This window comes from Chenopodium quinoa, unplaced genomic scaffold, assembly GCF_001683475.1.
Source record: "Chenopodium quinoa cultivar QQ74 unplaced genomic scaffold, ASM168347v1, whole genome shotgun sequence".
In the NCBI taxonomy this organism is placed as follows: domain Eukaryota; kingdom Viridiplantae; phylum Streptophyta; class Magnoliopsida; order Caryophyllales; family Amaranthaceae; genus Chenopodium; species Chenopodium quinoa.
The window spans coordinates 555,570-570,327 of record NW_018744100.1 but is presented as its reverse complement, the minus strand read 5'-3'; positions in this window follow the sequence as shown (position 1 = coordinate 570,327).

The following is a 14,758-nucleotide window of genomic DNA, read 5'->3' as shown; positions in this document are numbered from 1 at the left end:
TGCCGGTGCTTCATCGAGGATCAGACAAGAGTGTTTTGTTTCCTAATTTCGGGTACACTTATGACGGCTACTAATGTTATTCCTTGGGGAGTGATTTAGTATTTCTTTTAGGGTTTCCTTATGTTATATAAGGAGTCGTTGGGTGAACAATTAGAAATACTTAAGTGCTCATATTGATTAACCTAGCCAATTCAAGCCAATATGTACATAACTCCACTTGAGAGATTTTGTGAGATGGAGAGTGTTGTATCTCCTTTGTTATATCTCTTGTTTATCCTCCATGAAAAGCTAATAAGAAAATATTATCCCTTACCCTGTGAACGTAGGTCAACATGAAAAGCTAATAAGAAAATATTATCCCTTACCTTGTGGACGTAGGTCATGTTGCATTGACCGAATCACGTTCTACATTATTCTCAAATTTTCATTTTATATATTGTTGTTTATGTTCCTTACATATCAAACACATAACCTAAATCAATCGATCCTCATCTATTTCCTTTCAAAAGAAGTAACCCAAGTCTACCATAAGCGCCAAGAACTAGGTTGTACATGTACCATTAACAATGAATGGCTCCAAAGTTGCAAATTCAATGCAACAAATAACATTAATATTATTGCTGTACTTATATTATGGATATGGTACAAGTTGCCAAGTAAAACCACACATTGCATAACCGTTTCGTTCTTTGTGTGAAGCGTTACCACAATCAAGTAATCGTACGAAGGCAGTAAAGCCAATAATATAGGCTACATATCTCAGATTTAAAGTACTACTTTGGTGTATATGCATTATATTATTCCTTCAATATTGGTGTTTGCCTATGAATGATGATATTGTTGAGATAAAAAATAGAAATAATTTAAACCTATCAAAATATCACCGATAGGATGATATATAACCCGATCCCACTTCAATTTTGCCAAAGGGGTAACTTTATTTGGTAATTAGCTATTGATTGTTGATCAGGGTTTGATTGTTGAGGAGGATAGAGAAGGTAAAACACTTGTTAAGAAAGTTACATAATCAAATCTTGTGATTTTCTCATGATCTAATTTTATATGTGATTAGGCACATCGTATGCCCATCCATCATTGGGGTTACTTCGTTAGTGATGTGGTTCTAAGGCATCAATATTGTTATTTTAATTATTTTTAATTTTACTATTAGGTGACTGAATTTATTAGGATATTTTTGTTAGTTTAATTCGGTTAGTAGAAGATAAGCTTAACTTTAAAGATCATATTTGCCCAAGTTAGGGTTAGTTTCCTACTTAGATTAGAATTAGTTCTACACGATTTTTAGGCTAATTATTTAGCTTATAAATACGTGATGGTGTTTATCGAAAAGTATGATTGATTGATTTGAAATTTATAAAGTTTTACGTAAGCTTGTGTTTGTGTATTCTTGGCCTAGGTTAGGTTTTAAACTCGTGTTGCTTAGTGTTTCTTGACCGAGACTCAAAATTCCAAACCTTTCAACTGAGATTGAAGGTTATATCCAATAAAATCCATATCAAATTGGTGTGGCTGCTGTTTGACGAGACCTCAGTTCCGAAGGTCATATTGATCGACTTCGTTCTCCTTCGTTTCTATAGCTTTTGAGGTGATTCTTTTTTTCAAATTAGTTAATATTTTTTTCTAGTTTTCACCTAAAAAATTTGAAATTTTTTTGACGATCATAACTATTAAACTGGGTTCGTTTTTTGCAACTGGTCAAAAATCGACCTAATCTGACAGTGTTGAGAAAAAAATAAACTGCGAACACTTGGCTTGGAATTCTTGGCTGATTTTTTGGTAGATTATTGTAGAGATATAGGGATAGCATCATACAAAATTTCAGATGTTTTCGAGGTGTTTTGTTTGGGTTTTGGTCCTAAAGCATTTATGGTGGAAATCAAGAAAATGAATGAATGTTTGGATAGGATTGAAGCACGACATCAAAGATGTATCGTGAGACGTGGCTTACAAGATATGTCTTGTGAGAAGGAGAAAGTAGAGCAACCTATTGTTGAGGCTATATACGAGGAAAAATTTGTATCTTTACCGAGTGATAATCTTACAAATCCAATTTTAGAGCAACATGAACAACTAGTAGAAGAAAAAGAAATTATGGAGCACAAAAGTGTATATCTGTCTAGTTCCATCTTAGACGAGGAAGATAAATTTGTGGTATGTAAGTTGGAATCAAAACGTATTGACAAAGGTGTGTCATCAATTAAATTTGATGGTGATAACTGGGATGCAAATATTTTGACGGATTATTTCAATAATATTAATCGTATTGACAAAGGTGTGTCATCAATTAAATTTTTGGAGCATTCAATTGAAGTTTGTGGTGCATTCAATGGTGTAAGTTATAAGCATAGCGTGGTTGGATGGAAACATATTCTTTTAGTTCATGTTCGATTAATTTGGATGATATCTTGGTTCCATGCTTTGCTAAAACTTGGGACAAGTTTTTTCAAGAGGGGGAGTATGATGTGGTTCCAAGGCATGTTATTTTAATTATTTTTATGTTATTTTTAATTTTATTATTAGGTGACCGAATTAATTAGGATATTTTTGTTAGTTTAATTCGGTTAGTAGAAGATAAGGTTAACTTTAAAGATCATATTTGCAAAATATTATCTTTACAAGTTAGGGTTAGTTTCCTACTTAGATTAGAATTTGTTATACGCGATTTTTAGGCTAATTATTTAGCTTATAAATACGTGATGGCGTTTAACGAAAAGTATGATTGATTGATTTGAAAATTATAAAGTTTTACGTAAACTTGTGCTTGTGTATTCTTGGCCTAGTTTAGGTTTAAGCTCGTGTTACTTAGTGTTTCTTGACCGAGATTCAAGATTTCAAACCTTTCAACTGCAATTGAAAGTTATATTCATTAACATCCATATCAGTTAGTGTTATAGGGATTATTTGATCAGTGTTACAAAGGTTATTTCGTTATTTCGTCAGTGTTATAAGGGTTACTCGATAAGTATTACAAGGGTTACTCGGTCGGTGTTATGAGGGTTACTTTGGTTTTTTTTTAACAAGCGGCCATATAGTGTGATCAACCGCACACAAAATGTGCTGTTTTTTTCTTAATAATGTCATAGTTTTAGAATGTCTTCTACATCCGTTTTCATTTTGGATAATGCATTTTGAAAGATATGAATTGGAGATAAATTTGTTTGTGTCAATATTCCAATGTTCCCTATTAGACATATAAACAAGAAATGACTATGAAAAAAAAAATACATATATCTATGTGGTTTACTGACAATGTGTTAGCTATGTTTAGAAATAAACATGTTGATCAAGTTCATATTGATTATGAGTTTATGACTGATGAGGAATATTGATTACATTATTAGAGCATAAGGAATATTAACCAAGTAAGGGGTCGTTGGAAACGGAATAGGCTTAAAAATATGTCCAAATAAAAATTGTAGCCCAAACATACATTATGAGTTTGGGGCCCTAAATCAAGGCATGTCACACTTGGACCCCAAATAGTGTACTGGGTCATTCCTAAGGGCATGTAGATTATAGACATATAGTTTCAACTTTCAAAACATGTTAACTTCCTAATTTCAATTTAATTTGAATTTTACAAGTGTAATATAATTGGAAAATATTGATTATTGTAAGATTAATGTGTGATAACCAAGACACCACCAAATCTTGGTCATTGAACTAGAGAGGTTTGAGTAGAAATATATGTGAAGTTGAGAGTTTTAATTTCTAACTCTTTCATTAATTTAACTAGATTAGTGAGGGAGATAAGATAAGGAGAATTTGTGTGTTCATTTTTTTTTTTTAGCTAAAACTAATTGATTGGAAGTTGTACATTAAGATAGTCATCGATAATCATAACTTGCAAATTTGTGTCAATTTTCAAAGATTTTTTGCATGATAGATGTATGCCATGCAATCAAATCAAACATAAAGGACAAACCAAGGTATTTTTCCGTATTAGTGGTACATACTAATTTGTTTCTTTGCGATCGATGTTATTAAACTTGAAACGTACTCCCAAACAAGTAAGATTAGACACAACCTTTAAACTTGCTAGACCTCTAATGTTAATTAATGATAATCTAACCTTGCATGCTAACCAAAATAATTAATTCAATTCCATCTATCCTCACAAAAATTAATTTCATGGCTCAATAAAAGATTCTCTTCTATCATTATTGCAAGCATTTAGAAAACAAAATAATTGAACTAGTTGATCGAAGAACATTGCACGAAACAATGTTATGTCTATGCAAGTGCAAAAACGATGATAGTAACTCCCATGTAAAGCGGTTGAGCTTTTCCTTAAACTTGCATGTGCTCCAATGTGAGTTTCTTTACTCCAACAAGTAATATTATTATTATTATAAGCATGTTTTTATATTATATTGTATGGTTATAATCTTAAGCACATGCCTTTGACACAACTTCAATTCTTATTCAACAATTTCCACTCACGTCATTGGTTGGCATTTCGAGTACTAATAATTAATGATTTAGTCAAAGAAGATATGTACTTGTCATTTGTTGTATGAATCCATTATTATATTATCTAAGATAAGATTCATATATAGAAGTTAGAACTCCTTGTTTGATTACTTGCATGGAGTTACTACATTAATGAGTCGAGTTCAGCCGAGTTGAACCTGGTCTTCCTTGTAATATATATGTCCGGAGATATAATTGTGGGAGAATATAAGACTGGGAGAGAGCCTATCCACGACCTATTAAGATCATGTGGGCCATGCGAAATGTTTGGGAATGCTCCCGGTGGGATTATATTACAATAAGAATAAGAATAACTTGTTTTGAGTATATATACTAGCGGCTCTCTGTAGATATTCTTCGATAATCCGATTTATTGTTTGAAATATATTAAGTGGATCAATGTCAATTCTCACAAACACACCGTATCCTATCGTAGTGGCCAAGTGGGTAACTTATAAAGTGGATCATGCAGGTCATGTAGGGCGTGAACTTGATATTTATGTATGGTTTACAAGTTCTACTTACATTTTACAAAAAGTGAAAATTGAAGATAGTAAAATCATTATAGAACTACTTCATATGGAGTATAATTTTCTTGTATATTAAGTATATTATTTATGAAGTTTGTATTGGAAAAAAAATAAAAATAGATTTCTATTCGGATTTAGATTGGTACATGGAGATTTCTCTAAAAAGTTGTTACTCAGCTTGTAAACAAATTAAAAGAATATACTTTTTCCTATTCATAAGGGAGAAGTAAAAAAGGTGAACAAAACAAACTTGATTAATTCTTCCGTCTTTTATTATCTTACAACAGTTACAAGTACTAACCTTTATTTGATTTATGTATTTGTTGATTTAGATTTTATTAGTAGATGTCGGATGACTTTTTATTAATGAATTGATTTTGTTAAAAAAATAAGAAAAGGGAGAACAAAAGGAGTAATTAACAATATCTATGGATCGCATGGTTTAACGTAAATAAATAGATGTTGATATTTAAACCCTGGAAACAATAAACTTGTTTTACTCCAGGTAACATTCTAAAATCATGCCCCAAATATTATATAAATCGTACCATTTTCTGTTTCAAAGCAGTTAGAAGACTCTTACTACATACCAACATACGGCGTTAGTTATAGCATTTTTCATACAATAACGCACGCAATTTATTTAATTTCATGTCAACATGTATACAACAATTTACTCAATGTGATCTCAGAATGTTGAAAATTTTATCAATTTATTATTACTCGTATTATTTTGATTATTTTAATGGCATCAACTTTATTTTTGGTGTTTTTTAGAAGAAATAATATTCAAATAAATAGTCATAACTCTGACGAAAAATTATTACGAGTACAAAGTACAAACAGATAGTTTATGATGAGATTTTGGACTTTCTTTATGATTAGTATTCACATGGGCAGTCTAGAAAATCCAGGAGTTATTTTAGCTCTTTCAATTTTTGTTATGACATTTTTCATTAGATAATATCTCATACATGTACAGTTGTACTCCGTAATAAGCTAGGGTGCTAATCAGGTTTAATTATGGCTAATTACTTAGGTTCAATCAACTATATTCATATGATAAAAGCATGTCTAATCAAATCTACATTAGGGTTTTCTTGTTTCATCCCATTTATAAAAAAAATTCAGACAATATAAATTCAAACAGAAAAAACTTCAATAATTTCAAATAAAATAAGTTTAGACAAAATAAAATAATTTCAGAAAATATTAGTAGAACCAAACAAAAAAATAACACACCATTAGTCATTCAACAACTACTAAATTGACATTGTAAAATAAATTTATACTGTATTGCGTAACATACGAGTTGAAATAAGATACACATAACATCAAAATCGAAAATTTTAAATTATTTCCTGAGAATAGATGATTGTAAGCATTTAGGCTCTGTTTTATTCACCTAAAGTATTATTGATCGAAAATTTAATAAGCCAAGCTAAGGGTTGATAAGTTGTATTAACACATTATTTTGTTCACCTTATATTTACTTATTATAAAAAATCAATTACGATAAGTTCCAGATAGAATTTAGAAATAAATAATAAACTCATAGCATAAGTTAAGATAAAGATTACTCAGACTAAATTTATACCATAAATAAATAATACTTCCTCCGTTCTTTTTTACTTGACCTGTTTTATTTATCACGCTCGTCAATGCATAACTTTAACAATCAATAACTATAATTCCCCATAAGTAAAAATTATAGAAAATATATATTATGATACTATTTACTGAGACGAATCTAACAAGATCCCACATGAGTTAATTTTTAGATATATATAATTCACAAAAGACGGTCAAAGGAGAGGTGATGAATAGTGTAAAAGTCAAAGCGGATCAAATAAAAAAGAACGGAAAAAGTAATAAATTTAATTTAATTAAATAAATAAGTAAAAATCATATAAATAAAACTTGGCGATTTCAGGGTCCAGCTTCCATATTATTCTCCGACCCATACATCCTTTTCTAAATGATGAGAACTTTACCTGTTAATTTGGATACTAGTGGCATATGGTTCAGTGCATGCCACCATGTGATATTGCATTAGCTAAGGAAAGCATATAATTAACTTACAATTTTTTTTTATTATTATTATTTTTTTTTTTTTTTTTTTTTTGAGTGGGAACCTTGTGTTGTGCGCATTTACGATGTACGGAATTATATAGATGCTTCAATTATACGGATGATATGATCATATGCCTTAATTAAATCATGATTATTAGCGTTAATCATAAGTTCTTGACATTATTCAAAGATGGTAAGATATTTGACACTTTTTTGTGCGTTAAGACAAAATTAATTAATGGGAATTAACTATCAATTTCACATGAAGCTAGCTACGTACTTGGTACTTCCATGTTATGTACCACTAGTATACGACAAAATGTCATCTTATAATTTAAATTATCACCGCATAATATGTCAATATATAATAATAAACTTCACAAAATAATAGAAATGAATTTTATCATGTTTTGCTTTATTGTACATGATAAGTACTTTATCCATTTCTATTTATCTATAACATTTTGTTTTTTTTAACAAGAATTTATCTTTAACATTTTAACTTTACACCATTTATACAAAGTACATATTAATTTTGATCATATTTTTTTTCACTTATATATTAAATACAAATGTAATCATCATATAAAATATTTTTGAAATAATCTTTATATTTTTTTAAAGTAAGTATTAATTATATGTACATTATGTAATAATTTAAAATATTAATAGTAAAAAATTGTATGTTAGTAAAAGTTAAACTATTACCCCGACTAATAAAATAAGGTGAAATGTTATTTAAGAACCTTCCAACCAAATTAAAGCCAATCTCTCGTGGATCATGACACGAGAAACTTTTTCATGTCATCTAGATATCAAATCTTACCTTATATTATTATCACCTAACATTTTATTTTTTTTAATTTTTGCCTCTTTTGATGATGTCAAAGCTAAGATTAAAATATTTTTAGCTTAGGGTACGTACGCAAATCTAACTAACTTTATAATTTTGATTCTTCACTATATGAATCACATAAACACACAGCAAAAAAGTAGGTCCATCCTTAAAATTATTGCTCTTCTTGATGAATTGTTGGTTCTCTTGATTATAAATGTCATCTATGATATTTTTTTTTTCTTCTTCTTCTTTTCTTTTCTTTTCCGAGGGTCTCGCTTGATCGTACATATGCAAACTTGTGGAGGAAGGGCCGAAGGGGCATCCTAGCTTAGGGGACATTGCTCCTCCTCTTCTTAGTTTTTAATTACCTTCCAATTATCAACTGTTACACTAATTTTCATGTGGATGAGATTGATCGAGTGATTTTGGTTGGGGTTAGAAAGCTGAACCTTTTCTATCCACTTATGTTCTGCGTAACAAGTCAGATATGCTCTAATAAAATTAATTTTTAGACATCTGAAATATGTATGAATAAGGTTTTTTTTTTTAAATAGACGTACAAATAAGTTCATTTGCTCTAATACTTTTTTATTGCACAATGTTATCCGCTCTATTCACTTCACCCTATTTTCATTTATTTATAATTTAGTTGAGTCAAGATAGATTTCAAGACAAATAAGCGCCTACAAGTTTAGAGAAGATAAGTATGTCTAATTAAATTACATAAGATAGATAAGTTCAAGACTGATCAATCTATCACAAGTATAAGATACAATTCGTTTAATTTAGTACGTACTTATAAGTTTAAATAATTTAAGTATTTCGTACAAGGCTCTATTCACATGACCTTATATTGACAATTAATTCAAATTTAACTTAATGCAAGGAGTTAAAAAGACTTTATTGACTGTAAATTGAAATTAGATAGCCTTTATTAACATTTGTTTATACTTAACTGAATTTATTTTTCCTAAAAGGCAAAAGCTAACGAGCGCCCCCGGGATGTTAGATAAGAGAGCTTAAAGTGGAAATATTAAAGCAAAATAAATACTAATTACGCCGATCGACGCGTGATTTGGCATGCTTTTCTAACTTAATACTATTTTTTAGTAATATATTAATTAATTATCTAACGCCCCGGGACGCTCGTTAGCAAGATCCTTCCTAAAATTATCTTATCAGAAATTACTAACCCTAATGGTGAATGAGATATTATAGAGACGTTCAGGACTTCAGGGTATATTAGTTTATGATTTCCCTCCAAATTAAGAACTCAATTAGGAGTATTTACTAACTCAAGTACTCAACCCAAAAATGATAATGGCTAACAGCCCAATTCGTTGTCCGATATAGGTACCCCATAGATGCTCAACGGTGGCTGCGATGGGTGGTAATGATAAAGTGATACATGAATTATGATGAATGATGGCCATGGACGGTGGTTTTCACGGTGGAGAGAGAAATTGAAATGTAAAGTCAGCTACTTGCTCATAGAGTATAGAGAAAGTTAATTAACCGAAAGCTGTACATTGCGTAGACCTGCCTATTTCAGTCAACCTTTTGTGTAAATTGTTTAATATTTATAGATGAAAAATGGATTTTATAGTACAATGCAACGTGGATTTTAACATGGTAGTGGTGGTTTCAGGTGATGGCCAAGATGAAGAGAGAATGAAGGCAGCAAAGTGTCGAACTCGGTCATGTTGGTGCCGCATTTGGTGTTATTTTTGAGGCCTTTCTTGTGAGGTTATACCCAAGATGAGTGATTTTGTATGTTTTTGATAGGTTTAGTAAAGTGTAATCTTTACAATAAGTGGCATCCGTTGCGGTTGTAGTTGTCGTTGGTGGTGGTTTTGATGATGAGAAAATGAAGCTTAAGTAGGCTAGTTGAGGAAGTGGTTATTTTGTGACTGTTAGGCACACTTTGAGGTGAGTTGTCGTCGTGTTGAGGTGGTGCATTCGGGTGTCGATTGGTGGTGTGTGTTCCCTGCAGGGTTGTGGTAGTGGTAGATGTTGTTATGGTACGTCAAAGTCAATAAATTTCGAGTAAAGTCAATTGTACCTTGGGAATCAATATTGAAGAATTAAACCTTAAAATCAAAAGGAAATTCAAGTATATAAAGTCTTTATTGGAAAAGGAAGAATGAATGTGAAAACAAAGACTAGGAAAAATGTTAATTATGTTTAGGAAATAAATAGCAAAAATCGGGTTAAATGACTTCAACTCACAATTACACCAAATTTTTCTTCAGAAGTGTGAAAATTATGTCTATGAAAATTGAACTTTATGTAAATATGGACTGACTTTGGCACTTGAAAGTCAGAAAAAAAAAATGGAAAAATATCATACCTTTGTGAAATTTTGCAAGGAGTTTTATGTAACATATATCTTGAGGAAAGTAGCATGCACCAGTGTTCCTGTAGTTTCTACTGCTGGTTTGGTGGAATTTTAGAATTTTTTTAGGGGGACAATGGAGATCATAATTTATACATGTTTAATAGATGCTTTTTCAACGTTTAAATTAAAGTCAGTTATTTAATCATGTCATAGAGGGGCATACATACGTACAGGTTCCTCTGAATTCGGTATTGTTCGTGTCGAATTACTGTTTAAGGTTGACGAGGGCCGGGCGTCATTAGGTTTAAGTTAAGTCGAGTCATATATACTTTTGGTTATATTCAGTTATTAATCTTTGGGCTGAGTCAAAATCATTCTTTTAACTTTGGATACAATTTGTATTTAGCTTAAGTAATTTTTGTTAATTAGGTGTATACTCACATTAAGTGCCTCAATTCAGGGTATGTCTTAAAAGGAATTTCACTTGGTATCAATAAGGACAACAATTGCATTTAATTAAGATCAAGAACAAGAAAAATGAGCGACTAACCTAACACTCAAGTTTGGTGGGTCATTTCATCTATTAGCAACAATTGCTTTTAGGATAGAACACAGTTAATTTTGTATAGAATTATGCTTTGTTGTGACGTAGTACTTGCTATAAACCCATTAAAGATTTTTCGAGATTTAATAGACTACCAAAAATCTATCTAGTTTAATATTGGTAGGAACATACGGAGTACGAGTACTGTATATGACTATGGTTTGTTAGAATTTGTTTTATACACCCGGGTATATCGTACACGCGGGGTTATTTGCTCATTACTTTTTGCTCATTTAATAATGAGCAAAAAGTAATGAGCAAATAACCCCGCATGTACGGTACACCTGGGTGTACAGAACAGGCTCTCATAGTTTGTGAGATCCTTAAATTCTTGCTCTATTCCAATATGTTTTATATTACTACGAGTAACAATTTTTCTTCTTTCATACACAATACTATATAATCTACTCCTTAGATAGGTAATGCCGTCATGATTTATCAATTTACTATCCTAATACAAAGTACATATTTACTTGTTCGCTTTCTATATTCTAATACATTAACTTATTATTGTAATTCAAAATGCAACAAGGATGTATATTGTAAATTCTTCCAACTAAATGAATAATAATGTTCACATGATTTTTAACACTAACGAAATGCATGGTCCGTCAAAAAATATAAGTATTTACTGAGAAGATGTTTTTATTTGATTTAATTATCATCTATTTGATAAATTTAAAACTCTTTGGAGATGTAATGATTTTTTTTTTATATATATATGAATCAATCTTTTTATCAAAAATTATACAAGTATATAATATAAATATTTACATAATAAAAATACCTAAAAACATAATTCGATAAACCAGCTAATAGTGAACCTCAATAACTATATGGCTATATAAAACTTAAGCGCGTAATACTTTTTCATGGGATTTGTCCACGTACAAATAATGTTATTATTGGGACAAATAATTATATGGCTGTAAGTTGTTATTTGTGAAGAAATCTTCTTCTTTTTCCATCTTCTCCTTCACCTCCCTTGCATATCAACCGCTAATTTAACATGTTCACGTTGTTTTTTTGCCCTTTGCCTTTGCTATATTAGTACTTTCAATACATATACTTTCTTTGTTTATATTGGAATTGAATACGAAAATTAAAACTTGATCGGTCAGTCTCTTGTAAAAGCTCGGCCTAAATTATAAACAAGTGTTAAACACTTAAGGGTACGGACTGTTGACCTGATTTTTGTTTATCAATACTTATTGATCATTTTCTTCACTAAACTTAAGTATTGTCATTGTTCAGAAAACTTGACCTATTTAAGCTTATTTGTCTAAATTTTAAATTGATTTGAACACTATTTTATAAAATGATTGAAAATAAAATATAATAATAGTTGAAAGATGGCATGGTTCACTATATATAACTACCCAAGTTAGCCATATAATCTTGTTTTGAAACTTTCAAACAAAATAGTCAGCTTTATAAGACAATATGAAATTATTGAATTATATATTTTGTTAGTCAACTCACTTAAATTGAACTATGAAAATAATATATTAATGACATTATTATATATTAAAAAAGGGAGTTTAATTAATCTAGTAAAAACGTAGAAGCATATTTTAATTTTTTAGTAAAAGATAATGTATATAAAAAAATTCATAACAGTGACTTTTTTAATAGTATTATTAAATTCAACGGATAGAAGAAATTGCGGTTAAGCATCAACTAGATAAGTTGGTACATAGAAGAGGCAGATAAAGCTGGAAAAATAAAAAGAGAAAAAGAAAAATTAGAAGGTCAGAAAAAGGCATATTTAACCCAAAAAAAAAATGTATTAAAAAAGCATATAAAATTAAAAAAAAAAAAAACTTTTATCGTTTTTTATTAGATGCATCACTTATTCACTTTGTATAAATAAAAATTTTAATTTAGATTTATCAATTTTCGTTAAAGTGTACCTACTAAAACTCTCTATATCTTTCCAATGAGATGGACCCTTTTTATTTTTTCTCTTTATCTCATTGTCGTCCGTAATTACAAAAGTGTTAAATCTACCAAAAAAACAGAGGATATAATAATAATTTTTTTTATTTTTTATTAAAACATTAATTAAAAAAAAATAGTGGTAAAATAATGAAACGTTAAAATAGCTTTTAAAAAGAGGGAACGGCCATGGAGAGAGACGCAAGTGGTGCTCGTGAATTGCCAGTCTATAACTTGTTATGCTCCAGCATGGCCACGCACTTTCTCTCTCTCTTATTAGTAATTATTATTACTATTATTATGGACCCCAAATCATATAAATTAACTATATATTATATAACAATAAATATGTATTTATACTCTTGAGTCTTATGCTACAGCCTACTAGCTTATGATGATTACGTATAAACTAATTATAAATTAATAACTATGTGTATCCCGGGCGTCGGGAGATGCCTCGGGTTGCTAGCTTTGTGTACTTCTTTAATTTAATAATTATTTTCGACTATTTATATAGTTAGTGTGTGTAGTGGTTTGGGCGTTACCTCAAATGTCACTTTTTTTTTATACATCATATGTAGTTATTCTAATTTACTTAATAAATGAAGGGAATATATAATAATATTATGTAAAATTTGAAATATTAATAAAAGATAGTTGAGATGGTAAATGTATTACCTATATGTATCGGGGGTTATGGAATCGAATCTTGTTCAAAGCATATTTTATTTTGTTAAATGAAGTGGCTAGCTTACGTGGCGCATATGTTTTGGATGGTGATGTGGCATTGTGACATGGCACACATATTTTGAAGAGTATCACATGGCACCGTTCCTTTAAAAGGAACGTCTTTGCTGTCACTGTTGTTGTCGTTGTAGCTAATGTTGTTACAAATGAGGGAGCTAACCCTTAGATAAAAAAAAAAAAAAAAAATAAGGTCATGTTATATTTATTGAACTTGTTTCGGGGTTTTCTGATGTCCTGCGGGAGAGTTACAATTCCGAGACTGGAACCGGACGCCTGTACCTGCAAAACAAACGGATGCTCCAGATGATTGGAGATCCGCCTCCGACGGTCAAGTTAGTACTTGGTTAAGGAGTAATTAATGCGGAAATTAAAGTGATTGGGTCTCTCTAGGTGAGAGAGTTTAATGTGTGTAATCTCTGTTTTTTTTTCTTAATGAGGATTAAGGGAGGTATTTATAACCTCGGGAAACGTGTCAATCTAGGTTTAGGTTAACCTTGGGCTGATTGGGCTTCCCTCGGAAGTTGGGCCTTGGTGACCAGTTATCCCAGGTGTCATGGGAAGGACACGTGTCGTGTCGTAATTGGTCCATAGTGGACGGATCATTGCTTGACACGTGGCAGGCTCCTATTGGCCCATGTGACGGACACATGGCGGAACCTGATTGGTCCACTTGTCAGATGGTGATTGGTGGGAAAAATCCCCTAATCATTTGTCCCTCACAGGTGGCACGTGACTGGTCGCGTGTTACCTGTGACAGGTATCACCCTGTAACAGGCGACGGCCTGCTACAGGTGTCACTCGGCGAGAGGCCGAGAGATTCTCCCGCCAAAATTTTGAATTCTGGAAGTGACCCTTCGCCTTCTCACTTCACCTATATAAAGGAGTGTTGACTTCGGTCATTTTCACACTTGAAAACTTTGTGAGAGAACATTCGGACCCCTGAACTTGCTCTGACATTTTGGACCCTTTCTGCCTACTGCCTGCTCTGACAAGCCGACTGCAAAGGATTTTCAGAACTTCATCAATCGTCACTCGTTCAGGTAACCGTCGGTTCTCTTACTCTTAATTTTCTCTTTACTTTATTCTTTTTTTGAAATGGCACCACGGAAGCACACGACACGACCTAGGTTAGTGATCAGCCGGTCACCGGGGACGGCTGAATCTAGGACTAGGAGTGCCGCCTGCCCTTTTCTGGA